General features: G+C 36.4%; 1 protein-coding gene and 1 pseudogene across 2 annotated transcripts in view; both read right to left on the bottom strand.

Moving 5' to 3' along the window:
• Positions 1-27498, bottom strand: part of Nell1 (neural EGFL like 1) — an 822774-nt gene that overhangs the window by 234866 nt on the left and 560410 nt on the right. The gene's annotated exons all lie outside the window — the stretch shown is intronic.
• On the bottom strand, positions 7444-9926 carry LOC105988139 (annotated as a pseudogene).

The raw sequence follows: 27498 nt of genomic DNA, 5'->3' as shown, positions 1-27498 counted from the left end.
GGGAAGGGATGTGATGTGAAGGGTAAACAAAAGGAGGAGGCTGCAATGCTTGGTAAGAAATGTACGCATTATCCTGCCCATGTAATTTTAACCCCTCTGTACAGTATCTTCACAAATAAAATAAAATAAAAAAAATTTTTTTTTCTGGTCATGGGGCTTGAACTTGGGGCCTAGATGCTGTCCCTGAGCTCTTTTTCTCAAGGCTAAGCACTCCACCACTTTGAGCCACAGTACCACTTTCAACTTTCTAGTGGTTATTTGGAGATAAGTGTTACTGACTTCCTGCTCAGGCTGACTTTGAACCATGATGCTCAGATCTCAGCCTCCTTAACTGTTAGGATTACAGGCATGAACCACCAATGCCTGGCTAGAAGGCCTCCTTTGCAGAGTTTTGGAGGCAGAGCCCATTTCATCTAAGTCCTCCCCCTCTCCATCAATCTTATTATTCTGCTCTGTTCTGTTCTTCTGTTGAATCTTATAAGCCAATTCAAACAAAAGAACACATTCTCAACTGTTATGATGTTTATAGGCTACATTATGTCACAGATTGACAAAAACAACAATTACTAGGGCTTTGATTAGATGAATTTTCCAAACTACATACGTTATGTTCAATAAATATTGCTGTAACCATATTGCTGTATTCATAGAGACGTAAGATTCTGTGTTAAATGAGGCTCTACTTTAAAGAGGCTTCAAATTTAATCAATCATGTCAACACTCATACACATAGTGAAAGAACACAACCGTCTAGTTAGTTACAAATGCAAAGAACAGTCATGTACAATAATTCCATTGCACAAATGGAAGATGATATGAGGCACAAAGATACTAGCTATTTGCCATGGTCAGTCAGATAGCTCTGATGAGGCAGAGCCAGGATTAAAACAACTACGAACAGATGCCAAGGCAAGTGCTCTCAACTATTAAGGTCCAGTCTTAGCAGAACCAAAGTCTAATAGGAAAAGTCTAAAAAGAAAGTGTACATTTTACTAGCAAAATTAATCCATCTGTATTCCTGCATCCATTCAACAACCATTTATTAAATACTATTACTATGCATTGGATATTGGGCATGAACAGATGTATTAAGTGAATTCTGCTTTGAAGTTTAGATAGCACTGATAGACAAATAAGTAATTAAGCAATGATCTTACAATGTAAAAAATAGAGCCATCAAGAAGATAACTTTCTTCCTGGAATAAGGGACACTTAAGTGTGGACACTGAAGAATGGCTAATACATGGGTGGTGTGATAGGTACATATAATGGCCTTGTTTCAAAGAGGTTTCAAGAGGGGTTAAGTTCCAAAAGACAGTCCTCTAGAAATGATTTTCTGAGAAGAGGAGAACTATTCAGTGCTCTTCATATACACAGTTTCTGAGAAGATATATCCATGGTCCCATCCTAAAGCACCATCCCTGACCCCAAAAAGCACTCATGAGACCTGCTAAATTAAGAAGGTGGGTTTCACACTGCCCCATTTCTATATATCAATGTCAAGTTTGACATGATGAATATTTCTTCTAATTTCATAAAATTCTAGCTATAGTATCATAGAAAGGCCATGCTATGCTCCAGAGTGTGGACAAGGTCAAGAAAATAATTTAATATCCTTATAAATTACATAGGATAACAAGAACTTCAGAGTTTTAAATCTTTCATAATTGACGTATACTACCCCAAAACTTCCAATGCCATTACTTACCTTCTGGAAATAACTGTCTTTATTTGAAATCATAGAATGCGTATTTTGTGTATATCTTCATTAAGGGGGAAATTAAATATATGACTCAAATTTTTATATAATAATTTTTTATAATAAATAGAAATAGACATTTGCAATTCAAGGAACATATATTTTTGTTTCAAAATAGAAGGATTTATATCTGATTTGACTTGTAGGGTCATAGAATAACATTAAAATTTTAAAGTATGTACCTGAATAATCTAAATTTTCACCCTTATAGTTTAGTGGTAAAAGGTTCAGAAAGCCCAAATAACTTATCCATTTTCAGAACTACCTCAAAAAGTTAATCCACAAAAAGTTAATCTAATCAAAGCAGACCCCTTGCTCAAAAAGCAAAAACAATTAACCATCAAATAACAGGAAGTAAGGTATGAATATGGTTCAAGTGGTATACCTCGGATTTCAAGCCTTACCATTGAAAAATACACATAATAAGAAAGGAGAAAAGCAAGGAAGGAGGGAAGAATGGAAGGGAAAGAAAGGAGAGGGAGCAAAAGACATAGAGGAAGAAAGAGAGAGAGGGAGATAGAGAAAGAGAGAGACAGACAGAGAGAGACAGAGACAGAGAATGAGAATAGTTAAGGCAGAAATTTCCACAAATATTTAGTGGCAGTGTGAATTATATCAACCTGAAGAGTACTTTGGCTACACATACTAAACACCATACATACTTATTAATAAATAGAAATTAATATCTAAGTATTTTAATTGTACTTAAAGTGTCTTGGCAGTAACCCATAGTGGATAAGAATATGAACTCTTATTTTAATCTCAGCTTCATCACTTATGAGTCTTTTGATTTGGGGAATATTTTTCAATAAAAACTAAAGTTTATTATTACAGTTATTATTAAATATATCATTGTTTATACTAACCTAGAAAAGGGAAGTGTTTAAATAAGATGGAATATCTTAACCAGACTAAAACACTTTATAGGCAAATAATATTTGTTATAATCATAATCATAACATAAAAGAAGAAATAGAGCCGGGCGCCAGTGGCTCACACCTGTAATCCTAGTTACTCAGGAGGCCGAGATCTGAGAATCGCGGTTCAAAGCCAGCCCAGGCAGGAAAGTCTGTGAGACTCTTATCTCCAATAAACCACTCAAAAACTGGAAGTGGCACTGTGGCTCAAGTGGTAGAGCGCTCCCTTTGAGCTGAAGAGTGCAGGGAGAGCCCAAGCCTAGAGTTCAAGCCGCAGGACCAACCAAAAACAATACAACAACAACAAGAAAAGAAATAGAATGCAAAGATAATAATGCATATGTTTTCATATTAGTTTTGGTGCTTATGAAATGTTTTCATTATAGTCTGAGAGTCCATGGTTCCCTTTGCCTTCTACAGCTCTAGGTCTAAAAAGCCAAACCCATAACAAGGGCCTCTGAGCTATAGTCATGAACAGCCACACATCTTTCACTTTGCTGTGAGGATAGGACCCCAAAATTACAGGAGATCCAGAAACCATAGTAATGCTATAAGGGGTATGGACATCTGACCACATTGAGACTGGATGAAAACAGTTTGATAATCTTTCCGTCTAGACAGGGCTGAAGTAGATGATAAGACCCTTGTAACAGGAACTCCAACAATGCCTGTGACACTAAACATAGAAAACAGTAAGTGAGAACTATACTAATGTAAGTAAGGAAACTATGCTAGGAGTGATGTTTTTCTCCTTCTTTATACATTTTAGGATTTCAAATATTGTTTAACAAACCACATGTTTATTTTGGTAATGGAGAAAAATAACTTTTCCTAAACCTCTTTGTAATATAGTGGGTATTAATTGTATACAATAATGGGTTTAACTGGGACACTTTCACACATGAGTATAACATATATTGATCATATTTTCTCTACCATTAAATTAATTTTTTTTCAATTTCAGAGCTTGAAATCAGAGCCTGGGTGCTATCTCTGAGCTTTTCAGCTCAAGACTAGTGCTATACTAGTGTACAACTTCACTTTTGTTTTTTGGGTGGTTAATTGGAGTTAAGAATCTCATGGATTTTCCTGCCCTGGCTGGCTCTGAACCAAGATCCTCATATCTCAGCCTCCCGAGTATCTAGGATTATAAGTGTGAGCCACCAGCACTTGAATAAATTAACATTTTAAAAGGATAACAAAAGGACTACTCAATGGTTTGAAATACTTTAAAGCTGAGATGGTATGTTGTCAAATAAAAGTCATGCCTTGACTTTTTTCCTGTTAGAAATTGTATAAAGTGGTTCACTAGATATAAGATTTTTTTTATGTTTCAGTAGATAGACTTTTATTTTATTATCATTTTTATTGTAAACATGATATACAGAAGCATTAGAGTTACATAGGTCAGGTAATAAGTATATTTCTTTATGAATGGTGTCACCTATTCCCTCATTTTCTCCCAGGTTTTCCTCCCAATTCCTCTCCCCCCATAAGTTGATAGTTCATTTTCAACATAGTGTCTAGTATCACTGATGCATTTGTTTACCCTTTGTCCCACCATTTCTGTGTTTCCCCATACCTTCCCAAAACAGATAAGTTTACACACAAGACAAAAAATACAGAAATCAAAAACAGCAACAACAGGGGCTGAGAAGGTGGCTCAATGGTAGAGTGCTTGCCTTGCATGCATGAGTCCCTGGGTTCGATTCCTCAGCACCACATAAGCAAAAAGAAAAAAGCAGGAAATGGCGCTGTGGCTCAAGTGGTAGAGTGCTAGCCTTGAGCTGAATTGCTGAGGGACAGCGCCCAGGCCCAGAGTTCAGGCCCCATGACCAGACTCAAAAAATAAAAAAAAACAGCAACAATAAATCCCACAAAAACAAAAAACCTTTTGCTTCCATTTCTTGAAGTTCATTTCAATAAGTATCATCTTATATGATCATATGTACATAGCTATTGAGTCCATGTGATTCTCCCCAAAGAATATCCTTCTTTGGTCTCACTGTGTGAATATTTAGAGTCCTGTATGGTTTATCATAGCAAACTGTAGTTTCTTTGTCTTTTACCATCCATTGTGTTTGCTTGTAGATTTATATGTACATAGTAATTTTCAAATGAGGGAAATCATGCAAAGAACCATATTTCTTTGGCTCTGGCTTACTTTTCTTAATATATTTTTTCCAAGTCTTTCCATTTCCTACAAATGAGGCAATGCCAGTCTTTCTGATGGAAGCACAAAGCTTCCCTATGATGCAGCAATTCCACTCCTGGGCATTTATCTAATAGACCACAAGCCAGACTGAACTAAAGCTACCAGCACAACCATGTTCACTGGAGCACTGCTTCCCATAGCCAAGATATGGAATCAGTCCAGATGCCCTTCAATGGAGAATGGATCAAGAAAAATGTGGCATATATACAAAATAGAATTCTATGCTTCCATCAGAAGCATGATATCAGCAGGTTTTTAAAACTCATGGAATAACTGTTGGAAGCAAGGATTATAGCTTTGGAGAACACAGGAGAGAAAGCCAATATATTAAGAATATTACCAAAGTCAATATGTTCTTGACATTCTGATCTTTGAAACCATCCCAAATGATTTCTGAGAAACAGTAGACCCTGTATAATGATCAAAACGCTTTAATAAGTCCACATGAAAATAGAATAAGGCATTTGGTGAAGTATCATTTGAACTAAGCATTTCACTTCAAATAGTTTGGAAAGCAGTATGGAGGTTCCTCAAAAGACTAAACATAGATCTCCTTTATGACCCAGAAATCCTACTTGTCGGCATTTACCCAAATGAGCACAAATAAGGCCATACTAAAGCTACCAGCAAAACTACATTTTTTGTAGCATTATTTACCATAGCTAAGATATGGAACCACCCTCGATGTCATCAGTTGATGAATGGATCAGAAAAATGTGATATATATATATATATATATATACGTATATATGTGTAGATGTTATATACATATATGTGTGTGTATATATATATACATACATATATATATATATATATATATATATATAATGGAATGCTATGTTTCCATCAGAAAGAATGACACTGCCCCATTTGTAAGGAAAAAAAAAATCATGTGAAGTGAAGCAAGCCAGACCCAAAGAAACACATAGTTTCCCTTATTTGTAATAATTAGTATACATCTAGGATAATCTTAGTAGATGAACAAAATAGCTCAATAGTTATAACCATATAAGATGATGCTAAGTAAAATGAACTCCAAGACATGGACACAAGAGGTTTTTCTTTGTTGTTGTTGTTTTTAATACACTATGTGGTTTCTTTTTTTCTGTTGTGTTTTTCCCCATGTTGTCACTGTATTTGATTTTGGTACCCTGAGTATTGCATATACATTTATCTGAATTAGGGAAGGGAAGGGAACAACAGAATGGTGAGACAAAGGACAAAGGAGGGACAATACAGCAGTGACATTCACAAGGCAATATGTTGAAAATCATCTGTACAACTGGGGGTTGGGGGGAGATTTGGGGGAGGGAAAGTGGGAGAAAAATGAGGGAGGGGGTAACAAGTTCAACAAGAAATGTACTCATTACCTTACCTATGTAACTGTAACCCTGCTGTACATTGCCTTGACAATAAAATAAAAATTAAAAAATCTCAAATAGTTCCTTTAACAACTTGACCATTAGTGTTAACATCAAGCACTATTTATAAGGGAAAAAAATCATAACCAGACACCCTCGAGGAAATGCTGTTTGATAGATCCAAGATTGTGAATTGCTAACTTTAGGGAGAAATAATCATAAGATTTTAAATGTGATAACCATATGGTGAAGATGTCTTAAGATCTGTAAAAATCTCCAAAATTTAGAACTGTTTTTTACACTACATAATTAAGCTCACCTGATGCATAGAATCTCCTATGATGTCAACCAGACCCTGACTAAGGCTTACATTATTTAGAGTCAAGAAGGGCAACACAGATTCACTTGTTTGCTAAATCCAATATCCACCACATTCTGTCCATCCATCAACCTGAACAGTGTTTAAATCTAAGCTCTGCTCACTGTGGTCACTGCCTTTGCAGAAGTCCACCTTCTCCTGCTTTAATACTTGATTTCGATAAAATTATGTGGCTTAGAGCATGGATTCTCATATTAAATCTCATCTCTACCACTCAGAAGTTGTCAGGCACTGTGCAACTCATGTTTTAACAAACAATACATGTTGCTCTGACCTTTTTTCAATTCTTACACCTCTCCATAGCTGTATTACTTTAAGATTAAGGCTAAAGATTAACATACAAGTATCTATTTCTTTGTCCATGTCATATGTCATTCCTTCCTTTTCATTCTAAGTTCTAGTCATGTCTTCTTTCAGCTTCTCAAATATAAGAAGAGATTATTTCCATGTTCATGTACATGATAAAAGAGACTGTGACCAAGTTCACCCATCATTTCATATCTAGCACTAGGTGGAGCAATGGAAAATGATGCTACTAATAATACAAACATCAATTGCCTTTCCTGTGCATTAAGTATTATGTGCAAGTGCTTAATACAATCTCATCTTAACTCTTAATATCCACATTTATTAAATGAAAAGTTTGTGTCTCTATTTTAGTGAGATTGGTGCGGATATAAGTTATACTCCAGAAAGCTAGGTAGACTCTTGTATCATAAGAGAACACTATGCATTAATGTATATTTCATAAAAAATGTTCAGAATTCTTTTTGTTTGATTTATTTGCATTTATTTTGTGTTAAATTGATTCCCATGCCATAAGTTATTGTTTCTTCAGTTTCTTCTGGGATACCTTTTTCTTCTGTGCAACCTCCTCCTCTGGTTTAGGAACAATTTGCTCCTTCTCAGTAAGGATCATCTCAATGTGGCAGGGGGAGCTCATGGATGGGTTAATCCTACCAGGGGCTCTGTAAATTCGACGGCGCATCTTAGGTGCTTTGTTCACCTGGGTGTGTTCAATGACCAGGGAGTCTATATCTAAACCCTTCAGTTCTGTATTACTCTATACATTCTTAAGCATGTGCAGCAGAAATTCAGCACTCTTTTTGGGCCACCGACCCTGTGTCCAGCCCCACTGTTTGGCCTGGGCACACCTACCAACTCCACCATTGTAACGCCAGAATGGCACACATTGCTTCTTTAACGTGACATCTTTCAGATACTTGGTCGCTTTTTAGATATGCATACCCTTGATGGCCTGGGCTGTTTCTCTGGTGTTCTTAAAGTATACACAAAGATTGGAATCTCTTGACTTGCATGATTTTGTGGGGTTTTCTGGTTCTAGAGAGTAGCGAACCATTTTCACAGGTCACCTCTGGTCGCTTACAGGAAGAGCTCAGAATTCTTTAGAAATTTATTTTAGAGGATAGAATCTTGGCTACACAGGGGTATGATTTTATTATGTGTGGAAAAGACATAAGGACCATATACTTGATTTTATGTAAATATATAAAATATATTTTCACATTGCATATGCTTTCAAAGTTGCAAACATATACAACAAACCTGAAGGTCAGTATGGGGAGGGGAGGACTTACTATGCTAGGAATGAAAACACATGATTTTATGTCTATCAGTACAAAGTAAAAAAAATCTTAAATATATTCCCAGTGGATTTATGCTGTCTGTTTCCTCCAATATAATTTTACAACATTTAGTTTACAAAAATTGACTAAGGAGATGTTTAGTCTATTGCTTTGCAATGCAACATTTAATTTTATAGCATGAATAATGCATTTCTTTTTACAAATGTAACACTTTCCTGATAGCATCAATAAGCTGCTCCAGAGTTAGTAAACACTACATGAGTGCCAGTAAAGCTACAGATTTTGTTACCAAAACCCACAGATTAATTTTCAGTTCATAAAGTCACATATGGGTTACTTGTCCAATGATTCCTACCCACATACTGAATTTTGACATGAAAAGTCAGTCAACTTAACTCACAAGTCATGCTCTAATTCGAACCTGTTATTAATCAGTGTCCATTAGATACACATAAAACATGAACTATCTCAGTGCTCTGTAGAATCTAGTCCCTAGTACCTTGCCAGACCTATGTGTTCCACTTCAACATGGAAAGAACTTCCTGCCTGTGAACCTACAATTAAACTATTCCACTGTTCTCTGCTTATCTAAAACCCTTCCAACAACCATCCTATGTTACAGTCCTTTCATATGACTGGTTAATTCTGTCTCCCTCTTAATTCAGCCTATGATTATAGTTTCCAGTAACTAATAACAATGCATATGTATAACAACTACTATTCACTAATTATTTTAAATGGTATATGCTTTCTATTGGATTATAAAAGTCTAAAATACAGGCACCATGTTTGATTTTCATTTGCTTTGGATTCATTATCAACCGAAATGTCTATCATAGAAGCCGCTTAGTGAATATTTGCAAAATGAAGTTTATATGGCTGTTAAAAAAAACACTAAATGTCAAGGTAGTACTACAATTGCCAGCATGTCTGAATACTAATTTACAGTGACATTTAAAACTAATACTATTTATTAGGGTAATGGTAATATATATGCATATATATATATCTATATATATGTAGGGTTTATGTAGGTATGGTTTCAAGTCTTAGCTCTGTAATTCAGTTGATTTATGGCCATGAAAAGTAAACTATTTCTTAGAACTTGACTTCTGTCACCTAGTAAATTAAATTTCTACTAGTTTTCCCTCACAGACCATTAAGAATTAAAAATAATATACATGATATACTTAAGACAGATCCCTACATATTATTAAATGTCATTCTATTAAAAGTGAAGAACTTGCAGTCCTGTCCTTTCTAACATAAACTGTGTCACTAAAATTACAAGGAGCATTAGAATAGTTATCAGAATAAAGACCAGAGTTGGTTCTCTGCAATGAAAGATTTAAAATTAAAATTTCTAAACAGTCCCATCTAATCCAAGTAGGAAAGGCTTAGAGCCAACTGTTCTAGAAGAAATACCTGAATTCACATAACTTCTTGCCTCTGAGACAGAGTTTTAGTGATGAACACCAGGAAGGTCAAACATTTTAAGAATCTTTGTGCTGGGAGTCGGTGGCTCATGCTTGTAATCCTAGCTACTCAGGAAGCTGAGATCTGAGAATCACAGTTCAAAGCCAGCCAGGGCAGGAAAAGTCAGTGAGACCCTTATCTCTAATAAACCACTAGAAAACTGTGGCGCTGTGACTCAAGCAGTAGAGTGCTTGCCTTGAGCAGAAGAGCACAAGGACAGCACCCAAGCCCAGAGTTCAAGCCTCACGACTGACAAAAAAAAGAATCTTTGTAACACATAGAAGAAAACTAACTTACATTCAGAAAATATGTATATTTGAAGTATATTAAAGTATATCTCTAGACATGTCAATATTAATAGCCATGACAGCTGGCAAAAGAGTCACCATGTTTCATTCTATCAGAGCTATAGTAGAGGCCAGAATTAATAATGTTTATATTTTAAGTGCATATGCGAATATATAAACAAATAGAAAAAGTACAAAAAAAGCTAATTCAACATCCTACTTCTGTATAAATCAAATCAATAATTAAAGAATCCAATTTCTATTCATGGCAAAAAAAGAGGATTAAAAGAATTCAGCTCTCTTTTGGGCCTTGATGACCTTGGGTCCCATTGCCCATTAAAGGTTACTTCATCTTATAATCATGGTAGGAAAAGTTGGAAGACAACACTGTTAAAAATTTTCCACAGATTCTGGTAGGAAAAACAAATTTCCCCTTTTCACATAAAATTTAGTAACCTTGAACTTTCACATAAAATATAGTAACCTGGAAGTCATCATTTCCATGGTCTCCATGTCTTACTGTAAAGACAACTGATCATAAATGAGGGAATAAACCTCCTTTAATCGATGAAATCAGTGAGTCATTTGACTAAGGGTCGCCGAAAGGAGAGAATTGAGGCTGTTAATTTCAAACAGAAAATTGTCCACAGACCACCCAAGAGAAAGAAAACCATTGACATCCTGCTGAGCTTCCTAGTGTGCATGGAGAAGACTATTTTACCATCATTACATACAGTAGAAAGAAGGTGATAGTGAATTTCTGAGCAAGTGATAATAAGTTTATTCTGTTTACTCTTTGATTTTTCAGCTCTATTTCCCAATATGCTTTATTGGACATACCTTAAGTTTACATAATATGTTTCATTAAATGGATCTACTGCTGTAGATAAAATGAGCTATCTTGTCAGTAGATTAACAAACTGTCTCTGTTAATTGATTAGCTATTTCAGTATACTCACAGTTTTGCTTGATAGCAAGATTTCACTTTTATACATGCAAAATTTTGAGTGTAGTATGCAAATAAAATACTATACTCCAAAATATCAAAGCCCTTAAAGGTATGGGGAAGCATTTCAGAGAAGTGGAAACAACTGATTAATAAGAATAATCTCAGTGTTATGTAGTTTCTCAATAGTAAGGCAAGAATAATGCATATAGTTGACCCAGTAAGGGCAGAGTCTTTTTGGAGAATAGTCCTTACTATGAAGAAAACAGTACCAGTACACCAAGAAATCTATTCCAGTATAATTGATTATGAAAATGTGCACATGTTTTAGTGGTAGTAAGTTGAGAAGTCAGGGCCTCACACTTACTGAACCATACCTCCAGTCCATTTTTATACTCTTTTTTCTTTGTCACTCATAGGACTTGAACTCTGGGCCGGTATGCTGTCCCTGAGCTCTTCAGCTCAAGGCTGGTGCCCTACCACTTGAGCCACAGTACCACTTCTGGTTTTCTGGTGGTTAATTAGAAATAAGAGTCTCACATATGTTCTTGCCTGGCTTTAGTCCACTATCTCAGCCTCCTGAGTGGCTAGGATTACAGGTATGAGCCAACAGTACCCAGCTATACTGATTATTTTTAAGAGTCTCACTCCTTTCTTTCTCAGGAATATGTCTGGACCATGACCCACCTACTTTAGGCTTCCTGTTTTAGCTGGAATGGTAGGCTCTCGTCCACATGCCCATTTTCTTTTCACTGAGATGTAAAGTCCATGAGGCTCTCCTGGAATCAATCACAGCTCCTCTGTAGCTTAGAATATCAGATGTGAAACACCAGGTCCAAATATGGGATGCGTGGAGAGGGAGGGGTCTCACAAATGTTTAGCCTGGGCTGGCCTAAAGGTACTATCTTCCTTTTCTCACCTCCTAAATATACAGGCATTAGCCACCAGTTCCTGCCTGCAAGTTTGGACTCTTCCATATTCAAAAGTATATAAAGTGTTAAGTAGACTTTTGTCATTATTCAAAACACAATGATGTGCAATTACTTTTTAAAATCCTTTTCATGTAAGGTTTGTAATAAATGTAACATACATAGAACCCATAATATCTACTCTATGCAGTGCATACGTGTTAGTAGCCTCTGTATACCAGATAGCTTTGTAGCCTGAGTCTTATGCCCTGCTATTTATTATATTCTTTTTATATGTTTTAGAGGCATCTTTTTTGATAAACACCCTGCTGCATTTTACTTGCTAGAATGGCAATTATGATTAATTTGGATGCATTTATGCTTGTCACCCATCAGGCATCAAATGATGCTCTAAGTACCCATGTGTTTTTCAAGTCTTTTACAGTAGAACAATCCTCTAAATAGTAGATTTTTACGGCTAAATTAAAGTTAAAATTCAATTACCATAAATAAAGAATAACACATCTGCATCTGCACATTTTTCTCACTGAACTCAGGGTATCATATCAGTTCCTATTCCTTTGATGACTTCTGTCATTTCCCAAGAATGACATACCATATATTGGGACATAAAGCTAAAGGTTTCTTCAAATTCTATAAAACCTCAGGGTAGTCTCTTCCAACCAATCAGTGCTCCCCAATTTTTGGTTCATAAAGATTAATTAAGGTCAGATGCCGGTGGCTCATGCCTGTAATCCTAGCTACGCAGGAGGCTGAGATCTGAGGATCTCGGTTCAAAGCCATCCCGGGCAGGAAAGTCCATGAGACTCTTATCTCCAATAAACAATTCAGAAAACTGGAAGTGGCACTGTGGCTCACGTTGTAAAGCGCTAGCTTTGAGCGGAATTGCTGAGGGACAGTGTCCAGGCCCACAGTTCAAGCCCCACCACCAGAAAAAATAAAAAGATAAAATTCTGGATGCATACATGATATTGAATGCTCTCTTGACTGCATGCTGACTATTGTCCCATCTTCTTTTTCACTTCTTCATTCAATCAAAGTCCTTGTATGAACAGTGCAACTAATGTCTTCTTATCCCTGCTTACACCTTATTCTATGTCACAAAATATCACTTAGTATCTTCCTCTTCTACCCTCTATTCCTTTTAAAATTATCTTTACCAGGAACTTCCTAAGTGCTGGTAAATCCTTGTGAAATAAGAAATAATAAACAAACATTTCTCTAGAGTTTATACCCTATAGAAGAGGATGCAGCAAATAAAGAATAAGATGACTTAGAATTGTTTCAAGGTAATATATAATATTAAAATAGCAATAAATGGAATGTGACAGGGGAGAATAGGAAAGCAGGATGCACAATATAAACTGAGAAAAAGAAACATGAGTTCTAAATTAGCATAGAATTAAGGGTTATAGACTTCTGTGCTTAAAAGTACTTTCAAAAATTCAGACAAGAGCTGGGCGATGGTGGCTCATGCCTATCATCCTAGCTATTCAGGAGGCTGAGATCTGAGGATCATGGTCCAAAGCCAGCCTGCGCAAGAAAGGCTGTGAGACTCTTATCTCCAATAAATCACTCAGAAAACTGGAAGTGGCGCTATGACTCAAGTGGTAGAGCGTAAGCCTTCAGCTGAAGAGCTGAGGGACAGCACCCAGGCCCAGAGTTCAAGCCCCATGACCAGAAGAAAAAAAAAATTCAGACAAGAAAAGCCTTGATCACATACATAGTAAATAGTTGGTTTAGCCCTAGGAACTATAACTGATGTCTCCTTAAAGCCACAACATCATTTCTGTGCCACATACTGATAAAGGAATTCACTTCTGAGTCAAAATGGCCTGGGTGTTAAGCTCTCTCTCGGTTCTTAAGTAACTTAACTCTATTATCTAAATCTCATCTTTAAAGTGAAAATAATTATAGTGCCACGTATAAATATAAATATATATGGAAACAATACACGAAGATATTTGGATAGTTTGTGCCATATTGTACATTTATATTAAACAGTAGCAGAGTTTTCAAGTTTGGGGTATGTTTTTAATCTCTTCATCATACAAAATAGTAATGAATGATTGGTGTTACCTTAGAAATTACATGTATACCATATTGAAATAAAACCCTAATGCAATGATATAGTAAGGGGTGTGGCCATTAGGAAATGATTAAGTTATGAGTGCTCTATTCTCATGAATGGAACTGGTACTCTTATAAAAGGGCTTGGAAAGGAAATGAGTGCTTGGTACCCTTCTAATGTGTACCATGAAAGGAAAAAACAACCATTCCCTCCACAGGATGCAGTAATAAGATTGACAAGACAGAAGACATTGGAACTGCACTAGACACCTAGTCTTACATTACTTTAAATACCTTTAAAACTATAACAAATACATGTCTATTCTTTACAAATTATGGAGTCCAAGGTATTTTACTAGAGTAGCACAAATACATTAAGACAGCATCTATTATGTTCACAATTTTATATTGCACCAAAATCAGTTATACATAAGCTGAGTAGATTGGAACATTTTATGCTGATGATATTATCTGGTTTGTTGGTTTGGGGTAATTTAGTTTGTTTTCTTTTTGTGCTGATACTGAGACTTGAACCAAGAGCCTTAGGCCCTTGCTTGGTTTTTTCACTCACAGCTGATGCTCTACCTCTTGACTGGTGCCTCTAGTTCCAGTTTCTTGCTGGCTAATTTCACCTCAGAGTCTCTAAGAATTCTCTGCCCAAACTAGCTTTGAGCCTCCATCCTTGAATTTCAACCTTCTGAATAGCTAGGATTACAGTACCCAGTTGGTGTTGTCTTTTTTGTTGTTGTTTGATTTGGTTTGGTTTGGTTTGCTGTTGTTTGTTGTTTTTCTATTTCAATAGATTCAGCTCCTGAACAGTTTCAATAAAAGGAGAATCAATATTGCTTAGTGACCTAAACAAGCCAAAGAGAAAACCAAGTGGGAAGTCATAGTAGCACTGTTTTCTCAACACTGAATTGACCCAGATACTACTTCTTTGAGAAAAACTGACTTATCACAATGCTTTCCAAATCTGCTGGAACAATAAAAATAGATGCTTCAATTTCTTCCATGATAGAGAAAACCATAGCAACAGGAGAAAGGCATATATCATAAAAAGAATACTTTTCTGGAATGTATTCAGCCTTCCCATAATAGCAATTTACAAGATATCTTAAGAAATATATTTCATCCACACACATACATCCTTCTGTTCTGGGCTAACAACTGTCAGCATAATATTTTCTTCTATATGATAAACATCATAAAGGCCAATGTCTTATCCAGGTCTTTTCTTTTTCATAACTGAAGACATTGTATTAGAAAAGTTAGGCACTTAGTGTTTAACTTTTAGTAGGAAGAGAAAACATGTCTAGCTAGCACATGAATTAGTCAATAACTTGTGCTGTGGCTTTGTTATAGAGAACAAGATCTTTGTAGATTAAAAAAAAGCAAAAATTATTTCCTTACCTTGAATTTTAAAACAGAAGCCAGTACAGAGACAGAGGTACAAAGTATGACTAAACTGATATATGTACAACTATAAGAAAAAAGTGCCCAGAAAGATATTTAGGCCCTGAATTCAAGATCCAGTAGCAGCATAAAAAGAACAGCCAAGATAATAAAACTCATCTTTCATTAGGGTCTCTTTCAGGTTTAATTTTGGACATATTCAAAGACTTATATATGGATAGATTACTACATTAGGGGATTTGATTATTTTTTACTGGCATTTTCCTTCTGGAACCTATCTGCCATACAATATAGCAAAACCTGCTAAGTTGAATAGTACCTGAGACATCATCTAGAATAAAATGGAGACACTTCAGGAGCTCACAAAAATTACTACTACAGGAATGAAGCTGTTATCCATGATCTATCCCATGTTCCGTCTTGCTGAGCTTCATGAAAGGTTTCAACAAGACATGGAACAGAAGAGGCAATCCAAAAATTCATATGGAACAATAAAAGATCCCAAATAGCAAAAACAATCCTTAACAGAAAGAGCAGTGCTGGAGGAATATCAATACCGAATTTCAAACTCTACTACAAAACCATAATAATCAAAACAGCTTGTTACTTACACAAGAAGAGACCTCAGGACCAATGGATTAGAATTGAAAACCCAGAAATGAAGCCACAGACCTACAGCCCCCTAATCTTTGATAAGGGAGCTAATAAAATAGAATGGAAGAAAGTCAGCCTCTTCAGTAAATGGTGCTGGCAAAATTGGTTAATCACCTGTAGAAAAATAAACATAGATCCTTATATATCATCCTGCACCAGAATCAACTCCAAATGGATCAAAGACCTTGGAGTCAAAGCAGACACTCTGAAAACATTACAGGACAGATGAGGAGAAACCTAGGTCTCCTTGGCACAGGCCAAAATTTTCTTTTCTTTTTTTTTTTAATTTTATTTTATTTGTGAACATGCTGTACAGAGGAGTTACAATTACATGGGCAGGATAATGCGTACATTTCTAACCAAGCATTGCAGCCTCCTCCTTTGTTTACCCTTCACATCCCTTTCCAGCCTCCCCCCTCCCCCCAATCCCAATCCTTCTCCTTCCCCCCCTTCCCCCCGCCCCCGCACCGACGTTGTAATTTTGGACATGACAACTTGTACTTCTCATTGTTGCAACAGGTCTACCTGTATCCTTAAACAACTGGTTTTTCCCCATCTCCTCCACAAGTTATACTGACATCAAATATAGTGAAAGCAGGGGTTATACTGTGGGGGAGGGACATACAAAGCAACAAAGAAATAATCTTATAAATGCCTTAGAAACAATCACATGAAAGAAAAAAAAAACATTTGAATACATATCTTAGGGTTCATTTTCCTAACATCACATTATCTGACCTTTTCCGCTTGACTCATACATATACTAGATATTGCAAATAAGGGAAACCATGGGACCTATGTTTCTTTGGGCCTGGCTTACTTCACTTAATATAATTTTTTCCAAGTTTTTCCATTTCCTAACAAATGGGAAAATATCATTCTTTCTGATGGAGACATAGAATTCCATTGTGTATATATACCACATTTTCTTGATCCATTCATCTACTGAGGGGCATCTGGGTTGGTTCCATATCTTAGCTATGGTAAATAATGCTGCAATAAACATAGTTGTGCTGGTAGCTTTAGTGTGGTCTTGTTTGTAAACATTTGGGTAAATGCCCAAAAGTGGGATTGCTGGGTCATAGGGGAGTTCTATGTGAAGTCTTTTGAGGAACCTCCATACTGCTTTCCAAAGTGGTTGAAGAAGTTTACATTCCCACCAACAATGAAGTAAGGTTCCTTTCTGTCCACATCCCCTCCAGCATCTGTTGTTGTTAGAGTTCTTGATTTTTGCTGTTCTAACTGGAGTGAGGTGATATTTCAATGTTGTTTTGATTTGCATTTCTTTTATGGCTAGGAATGTTGAACATTTCTTCATGTGTCTATTGCAGGCCAAAATTTTCTTAATAGAGACCCAGAGACACTACAAATGGGATTGCATGAAGCTGCAGAGCTTCAGCATGGCAAAGGACAGAGCCAGCAAGCTCAACAGAAAGCCGACGGATTGGGAGAAATCTTCACTAGCCATACAACAGACAGGGTCTCATATCTAAAATATACCTGGAACTCAAAAAAGTAAACCCCCCAACAACAAATCCTCAAAGAAACAACTGCCCAATAAGTAAGTGAACTAAAGACTTAAAAAGAAACTTCTCTGAAGAGGAAAGAAAACGGCCAATAGATGCATGAAGAAATGCTCAACCTCTCTAGCCATAAAAGAAATGCAAATCAAAAATGACATTGAGATTCCACCTCACCCCAGTTAAAATGTCTATAATCAAGAACTCTAGTAACAACAGATGCTGGAGAGGATGTGGCCATAAGGGAACCCTACTGCATTGTTGGTGGGAGTGTAAACTTGTTCAACCACTTTGGAGGTTCCTCAAAAGACTCCACATAGAGCTCCCCTATGACCCAGCAATCCCACTTTTGGGCATTTACCCAAATGACAACAAACAAGACCATACTAAAGCTACCAGCACAACTATGTTTATTGCAGCATTGTTTACCATACTATGATATGGAACCAGCCCAGATGCCCCTCAGTAGATGAATATTTAAAATGTGGTACACACACACACACACACAATGGAATGCCAGGCCCAAAGAAACATAGGTCCCATGGTTTCCCTTATTTGCAATAACTAGTATATGTGTGGAACAAGTAGAAAAGGTGAAAAGCTATGTACATATGACCAGATAAGATGAAGTTAAGCGAAATGAACCCCAAGATGGATAGTGGTTTTTCCTTTCTTGCTATTGTTTCTAACGTTTTTACAAGGTACCATGTGATTTTTTTGTTGCTTTGTATGCCCCTCCCCCATGGTATAACCCGTGTTTTCACTGTATTTGATGTTGTTATAATTTGGGGAGGGGAAGAGAAAAAACAAAATGTTTAGGGATACAGGTTGACCCATTGTAACAATGAGATGCACAAGAAACTATGCTGAAAAACAAACCTTACAATTTAGGCATTGGGGGTTGGGGTATGGGGAGTGTATTTGTGGAGGTGGAAGGGAAGGGATGGTAGGGGAAAAACAAAGGAGGAGGCAACAATGCTTGATAAGAAATGTACTCATTACCTTGCTCATGTAACTGTAACCCCTCTGTACAGTATTTTCACAATAAAAAGCTTATTAAAAACAAAGAATCACCCAGACAAGCCCAGCTGATAGGTTATTGTTGTTTTAAGTCTTTCAATTTTGGATTATTTTGTTATGCATAAATGGTTGTTGAAATAGAGAAGGGTATTAAAGCACAAACATCAGATGAGGGCTCAGACAGCCATAGGACCTACATTTTCTCCAAAAAGACCTCTGTCACTTATCAGTTTTGAGATGTCATGGACCACTGCAGAAGTCACTCACATCTCAGTTGATTCATCCATAAAGTGGATAAGGATGCCTGACTAATAGAAATGCTGTGAAGATTAAATATGATAATGCCACACATAGTAATCTTTAAGACAATCTACAGGCTTGTTTGTGAGTAAAGAATGGGCTATGAATTTTTTTTTGTTTGGGTCTGGTCGTTGGGCCTGAATTCTGGGCCTGGGTGCTGTCCTTCAGCTCTTCAGCTCAAGGCTAGCGTTCTACCACTTGAGCCACAGCACCACTTTCGGCTTTTTCTTTTTGCTTATGTGATGCTTAGGAATCGAACCCAGGGCCTCATGCATGTAAGGCAAGCGCTCTACTACTGAGCCGCCTTCCCAGCCCCTGGGCTATGTATTTTTAAGTGGTGGAAAAACTAAAAGGAGAACAGTTAGACATGACACAGGGGAATTATGCAAAACCTGAAATTATAGTGGCCATCAATGAGATCTTATTAGAATACAGCCACACCGATTACATACTATCCAGGGCTCTTCTTAGAGTGGTAGAGTTGATTATCTGGGAGACAGACTATATGATCCACAAGGCTTGAGAGATTTACCATCTGACTATGTGACACAAAAATAAAATAATTTTTTAAAGGCTAATGTTGACTTTAATCAATGTGACTTACTAGAGGTAAGTCATTGAGAAGATTTTTTGAGAGAGAGAAAATATTTCACAGTGAAACTTCCCAGGCCCCACATAAATGCCAGGGTCTGACCACAAATTTCATTCCCTGTGAAAATCCAAATAAGCTGAATTTCTGACTAGATACTTGGAAGTCTTCCACGTTCTTCACTGTTCTCCAAAAGCATTGTGTTGTTATAAGGCGCAGAATGCAAAGTCTGCATTCCCATCAAGTGTTCTAATTGATCTACACATAGAGAAAAGCTCGACAAACAGGCCTGGCAATGCTGAAAAATCAAACACAGACTTCTTAATAAAGCTGAAAATAGCTTAATAACGCCGGAAAATAGTCTCCTGGCAACCCAGAGCATGTTTATTTCTGTTTAAATAGATGACTTCCCATAGACTACTATCAGCTCAGCAGGGTTCCTGGGCAGAAGTACTCTCCTCCTGTGCATTTTAAGTTGTTTTCCACTGAAATCCCAAAGGAGACTGTAAAAAAAGCATCTGCCAATCTGGGTAGAAACTGTACCCATGGACAAGTAATGCTAATACCTTCACTTGTGTACATCTGGGCTGTTCTAAACAGATACAATACAATCTCCTGGAAGGAAAGAGAGTTTGTTGATCCTTGTAGAGAAAGGTGCCTTCCTGAGAAATGGAAGAGGAAAAGTATCAAGTAGATGTGTGACACGGTCATTATCATTGGAAATGCTGCAACTGCTGTTAATTTTCCCAAACCTGGGATGTGTGGGAGAATGTTTTGGAAATGTTCCAAGAACACCAGAGGACCAGATGGTAAGCATCCTTGTAATACCACAGGAAAAAAAAAAAAGCGACAACTACCAGAGACCCTGGGAAGAAATGGAATCATCAGAAGTGACCCAGGGTAATCGGCACAAGATTTTACCGCTGGTGCAAAAGTCATGACTGAGAAGGTGACGGACAAGATTTCAAGTAAAATGCTGAAGCTATTCTTAGGATTGGGAAGGAAAAACAGTATCAGAGATAGGATCCCACCCTGCAGCTGGGCCCAAAGGAAAGAAAGAATGGAGCAGCTATTTCCCTCCCATAGAGTCATGTGGGAAGAGGAAGAGAAAAAAAAATAAGCATGCTCACAAGAAAGGTGCATTGAGAGACAAAGATGACAAAGAATAATAAAGCAGCAACTGTGTTGAGAAGGATCTTAAAGAAAATAATCTTCCAAATCATATAAATTAGAGGCAAAACTACAATGAAGTCTAATAAGATTAATTGACCAATATGAAGAGTTCATTATTGAAAGAGAAATAGAAAAATCAGATGTTCTCCTCAAGTCTTGAAAAATCTCACCTGATGAATAAACTCCAGTAGATAAAAGTAGTTCAACAATAATTACAGGGTATGCATTTGAAATGATGGAGAAAATGTAAAAAAGCTTTGAATAGCAGATAATGGGCAGACAATGGCAGCCATCAGGGCCTTGTACTCATTGCGAAAGACTTTAGTTCCTCTCCCTTCTCATTGCTCTCCTTCTTTATCTTTCTCTTTAAACCGTTTGTAGGCTCACCTGAGGCATGGTTTACTCTGAGAGATTTCTCTGATTTCCTTTGTTCTCTCCTGTTCTATCATTGCTCCTTGCTAATGTCTCTATAGTAATAGGTATCATTTTCTAGTATTCATTGCTTAATTATTGTTGATTCTCAAAGCCTTGTGGGTTCCCAGAGAGGAAGTGTTTCCTTAGGACTTGCACAGTTTGTTGCTCAAAGCAAGTATAATACTCAACAGAGGAAAAACCATGGTGAGGGGCAAGTGAACCAAAGAATGAATGGATGGGATCACTGTGTGCAAGACTCTTGCTTCCAGCAAGAATAAATGGCTTAATTCCATCACAACTTGAATACCTTAAAAAGGATCAATCCTAGTGACTTTTCCTAGCCTGAAGAAAACAGAGTGTTTATAAATCAAGTGATCCAACATCTCTTTTTGAAACTTTGCACAAAAGTTCACTTTTGAGTATGCTGTACACTTTTTCCCACAGATATTGCATCTTTTATAAATCTGAGATATCAAAGGTAGATGAAATTTCATAGGTGTGCTGCAGCCATACACAGTATTAAGTAGTTAAATATAACCTCTCTAGAAATTCCTCTGCAGCTAGTACCAATGGCTCACGCCCATAATCCTAACTACTCAGGAAGTTGAGTTTTTGTTTGTTTTTTGTTTTTGTGGGTTTTTTGGTCAGTCCTTGGGGCTTGAACTCCGTGCCTGGGCACTGTCCCTGCTTTAGCTCAAGGTTAGCACTCTACCACTTGAACCACAGCACCATTTCCAGTTTTCTGGTGGTTAATTGGAGATGAGGCTCACAGACTTTCCTGCCTGGGCTGGCTGTGAACTGTGATCCCCAGCTCTCAGTCTTCTGAGTAGCTAGGTTTATAGGCATGAGCCATCAGAGTCTGGCAGGAAATTGAATTTTGAGGATTCAACTTCAAAACCTGCTTTTGCAGAGAAATGTGAGATTTTTAGCTCCAATTAATCAGTAAGGGGAGGGGAGTGGGGGGAAATGGAGGTATGACTTAAAGTGCCTGCCTTGAGTGTAAAAGCTAAGTGAGAGCTCAAGGCCCTGAATTCAAGCCCCAGTATTAGCACACACAAAAATGAATTTCCTTTGCAATTCCTTTATAATACTACCTATACATCCAGAAACTACAAATGTCTGTGTGCAGTGATTGCAAAATCATCTTACCCTTCCCACAAAATGCTGCACTTTCAAAATAATGTAAGTGCTTACATAAGAACACAACTCCAAATAGAAACAAAATATTTCCTCATAAGTTCTAAAAAACGGGAAAATGGTTTGAGAAAAGTGTAAAAACTCAGGAATGTATCGAATGGAGTGGGATCTGGGTAGAATATTTAATTTGAAGACTATTACATACTTGTATGAAATACAGTAATTATTAATAGACTGTTGAATAATAGATTAATTTGGTAATACTACTTTGGGTTGAATAAGAGATAATTAAAAAATACAACTTAATCTACTCACAGGAATATTGACCTCTGGTCTTCTCTAAAGCAGCTACTTTTCAAATTCTCTAAGATGCCAAATAAATTATCATCTCATCTACCTAGATGTTTGATATACAACATTTTTGTTCCTTTTTAGGTGAAGGCACAAGAGCAAGACTAAATCTTAGGACAAATTCCTCTATTTTGTCTAATAGTTATACATTTGTAATTTTTGTAATGTAACCAAGTACTGAAATTTATTGTTTTTATTCGTTATTTTTTGTACTTAATTTTTTTTCTTTGTACTAGGGTTTGAACTTTGGCCTCATGTTTGTTAGACAAGTATGAGCCACATCCCTGAATTCTTAGTTTTAGTTTTTTTTTTTTCAGATAAGGTGTCACAATTGTATGTATGGGCAAACTCAGGCTACAATCCTTGACCCAGACTGGGTTGTTTTTTTTTTATTTTTTTATTGTCAAGATGATGTATAGAGAGATTATAGTTACATAAATAAGAGAGGTTACAGTTAATTAAGTAAGGTAATAAGTACATTTCTTATCAAACATGTTACCTCCTCCCTCATATTTCCCATAGTTTCCCTCCCCCACTTCCCACTCCCAAGTTGTACAAATTATTTCCAACATATTATCTTGTGTATATCGCTGTGGATCGGTTCCCCCTTGTCCTTTGTCTCACAATTCCATTGTTCTGCTTTTGTTTTCTTGAGTCAAATTCTCCCTCTCCCCCAGTCTCTTTCTTGCATAGCTGGGGTTATAGACATATGCTATTAGCTCTGGCTCTACAATTTTTCTGTTATGTTTCTTTTTACAGATCTCAGCATTTCATCTTTGTCTCTTTGAAATATAACTGACAACCGAAAATGTACATATTCAATGTATGTACATTACTTGATAGACAACTGCACTGTGTAATAATCACCAAAATCTAGCTAATTAAAGGACATTCATGTTTATGATTGTGAGGTTATACTCGCATTAGTAATTCTTTGTAGAGAAATGTTTTTATCTCTTTTTAAAAGGCATTTTTCTATGAAAGTATCAATCCAGTAAAAACAATGTCATGTTTTCTTCCCCTAAGTAGTTTCTTCTTGTTCAAAATAATAGACATGAGAGAATACTGGATAGACAAACTGACAGAAAATTTTTAAGGAATTGACTTTAAAATAAATATTTTTTTCTGGAGAATAAGAAGAAAAAAAGATTCTTTTTTATTTGTACATACATGAAATTTTCTCCCTTCTGCAACAACACTAATCATTTAAATCTATTTTGGATGAACTCAATTTGGTAATAGTTATAATAAACAAGATGATTTAAGTTGAGCTATGCCCATACCACAGTTTTCATCAGTAGACAATGTTTTTATTCAGATAGTATCTGTTTCTATTGCCTATTTTATTTATTTATTATTTATTTTAGGTCCAAGTCCAGGACTTGAACTAAATATTGAAACTTTTGCTTATTGGCTATTGTTTTACCAAATGAGCCACGCCTCCATATCCTCCATTGCCAACTTTAGATAATAGAAAGGGATGGAAATAGTACAGAAAAATTTTCATGGTGAGACCTCAAAAGATCAATATCCTTGATCTGTTGCTCCTTAGAAAACAGGTATCATGCGGGGAAGAGGCCAAAATAGTCACAGCAGAAGGCTATGTGGAGATTTGAGGGTTAATTTCAACTGTCAGTTTCAGGAATGAGTCCATTGTGGTTTTCAGTATATCTCAATATTCTCATTAATATAAATTACTTGTTTAATTACATAAATAATCACTGTTCTAGACCACTAAGTTTTGGAATATATTGTTATGCAGCAATAGATGACCAAAACATTTCCATTCAATTTATGTAATAACCCCATGAAAATAGGCATTCAGCATCTTAAAAATAAGCAAAATGGAGAGCAGATATAGGCTAAGGAATTTTTCTAGTATAGCACAGATCTTATAAGGCACAGCTAGAATTCAGGAGCCTCAATTCCTTCACTTGCCTATGAAATTTGAGTGATATTTGCAAGGCCATTAGCCAAAATAATGAGCAGAAATGATTTGGAGAAAAGTAAGACAACCCATTGCTGTTTTTAATAGCTCCAAAATAGTGCAAAAAGCAAGGCAAATTGATTAACGCTAAAATAAAATTATCTAATAAGTGCAATGCAGAACTTACTTAATAAAACACAGCCTGCCAATCACCTGTTATACCAAAGGACTTTAATATTCCTTATAGAAGAAGAAACCTTATAAAGAAAGAGAGGTTAATAAACTGAGGACATACACAAACATTTCCAATAGATTATCTCTTCCAGTTGCCTACTCTTAACTGTGACTATAACCCTTCATTTATTTGCTCCTGCCTGACTTCCTTCCTTTCATAAATACTTAGAATGAACTTGAACTAAAAGCCTGACTCTGTCCTTGGTTCTGATGCTCTAGTGATGAATGGCTGTCTCATGTCTATAGCCAAGGATGTATTGTATAGTATTGTATGTGTTCAGTTGACTTTCTCTAAAGGACAAAGGGAAATCATTGAATGAGGAGTTTAAATCGGGAAGTGACATGATTTTATTGCTTTTTAGAAAGATCATGCTGGGTGCATTGGAGAAAATAGATTAAAGAGGACTGAACTACAGTCAGAACACAAGTTACAGATCATCTACTCACAGTAAGAGAAGTCCAAAAGTTTCTAAAGATAAGAAAGGTCAATGAGAAAGGAAGTAACAGAGAGGGATGTTGGAGGAAGAGATTGCTGGATTCAAGAACTAAAAAGGAGGGAGACTAGAGGACTTGAATAAGATGAATCTTCCCTAGTTGAAAGCTTGTTACAAAACAATAATCTGTTCTATACTGATATATAGTACAAATATTAATATTACTAGATGAATATAACTGGGTATTACATAATATAATAATATGATTCACCCAATTGTCTTTAGAGTATTTTTAGAAGGCAAAAAGGATGATAGTGACTACAGTAAACCTATCCATGGTTTTATTAATGTGGTTTTGATCATGTGTAATCAAAAATGACAAATATTGTTTTCCATAGTGTATGCACAAGATTACATTCCCACCGACAGAGTATTAGACTTCTCTTTTACCAATATTCTCAATAGCATTTGTTATTGTTTTTCATTTTTTATGTTTTTTATTGTGAAAATACTATACAGAGGGGTTACAGCTACATGAGCAAGGTAATGAGTACATTTCTTATCAAGCATAGTTGCCTCCTCCTTTGTTTTTCCCCTACCATCCCTTCCCTCCCACCTTCACAACTACACTCCCCCTCCCAATTTAATTGTAAAGTTCGATTTTCAACGTAGTGTCTTATACATCTCATTGTTGCAATAGGTCAACCTGTATCCCTATTTAAACATTTTGTTTTTTCCCTTCCCCTCCCCAAATTATACCAACATCAAATACAGTGAAAACAGGGGTTATACCATGGGGGGGAACATACAAAGCAACAAAAAAAAATCACATGGCACCTTATAAATACATTAGAAACAAAAGCAAGAAAGAAAAAACCACTTATGTCTCTATCTTGGGGTTCATTTCGCTTAACATCTTCTTATCTGGTCATATGTGCATAGCTTTTGACCTTTTCTACTTGTCCCAGACATATACTAGTTATTGCACGTAAGGGAAACCATGGGACCTATGTTTCTTCGGGCCTGGCTTACTTCACACTTAATATATTTTTTTCCAAGTCTTTCCATTTCCTAACAAATGGGGCAATGTCATTCTTTCTGATGGAAGCCTAGAATTCCATTGTGTATATGTACCACATTTTCCTGATCCATTCATCTACTGAGGGGCATCTGGGCTGGTTCCATATCTTAGCTATGGTAAATAATGCTGCAGTAAACATAGTTGTGCTGGTAGCTTTAGTATGGTCTTGTTTGTGATCATTTGGGTAAATGCCCAAAAGTGGGATTGCTGGGTAATAGGGGAATTCTATGTGGAGTCTTTTGAGGAACCTCCAAACTATAGGTCTCCTTGGCACAGGCTGAAATTTTCTTAATAGAGACCCAGAAACACAACAAATCAAAGAAAAGTTGGACAAATGGGATAGCAGGAAGCTGCAGAGCTTCTGCATGGCAAAGTACATAGCTAGCAAGATCAATAGAAATCCCAAGGATTGGGAGAAACTCTTCCATAGCCATACAACAGACAAGGGTCTCGTATCTAAAATATACCTGGAACTCAAAAAATTAAATCTCCCAACAACAAATCCTCAAAGAAATAACTGCCCAATAAATAAGTGGGCTAAAGACTTAAAGAAAAACTTCTCTGAAGAAGAAATAAGAATGGCCAATAGACACATGGAGAAATGCTTAACCTCTCTAGCCATAAAAGAAAAGCAAATCAAAAACAACATTGAGATTCCACCTCACCCCAGTTAGAATGGCTATAATCAAGAACCCTACTGCTTTGTTGGTGGGAGTGTAAACTTGTTTTTGTTTTTTTTTTTCTTGATAATGGCCTTCTGTCTGGGGTGAAGTAGAATCTCCATGTTGTTCGATTTGCATTTCCTTTATAGCCAGAGGTACTGAGGATTTCTTCATGTGTTTATTGGCCATGTTTACTTATTCTTCTGAGAGCTCTCTCTTTTAAGTCATTAGCTCTGTGACCCAGCAATTCCATTCCTGGGGATTTATCCACTAGATCACATTTAAGGTTACAATAAAGCCACCAGCACAACCATGCTCATTATAGCACTATTCACCATAGCTAAGATATGGAATCAGCCCAGATGCCCTTCAATAGGAAAATAAATCAAGAAAATGTGGTGAGTATATACACAATTGGGTTTTACTCATACATTAGAAAGAAAAATATTGTACCATTCCTAAGGAAATAAAAAGGCTTGGAAAAATTATATTAAAAGAAGTAAGTCAGACCCAGAGAAACAAAGGTTGCAAGTTTTCCTTCATTTGGAGTAGCTAGAATAAGTATTGGGTATGCAAGTGGCTACAAATGTATTAACTGAAATATGGCAGACTCTCAGAAAACCTCAAGTAATATAATTCCTTA

The sequence above is a fragment of the Dipodomys ordii genome, unplaced genomic scaffold, assembly GCF_000151885.1.
Source record: "Dipodomys ordii isolate 6190 unplaced genomic scaffold, Dord_2.0 Scaffold46, whole genome shotgun sequence".
Classification (NCBI taxonomy): domain Eukaryota; kingdom Metazoa; phylum Chordata; class Mammalia; order Rodentia; family Heteromyidae; genus Dipodomys; species Dipodomys ordii.
Note: the sequence above shows the minus strand (reverse complement) of the source record. Positions and strands in the feature narration are given on the sequence as shown.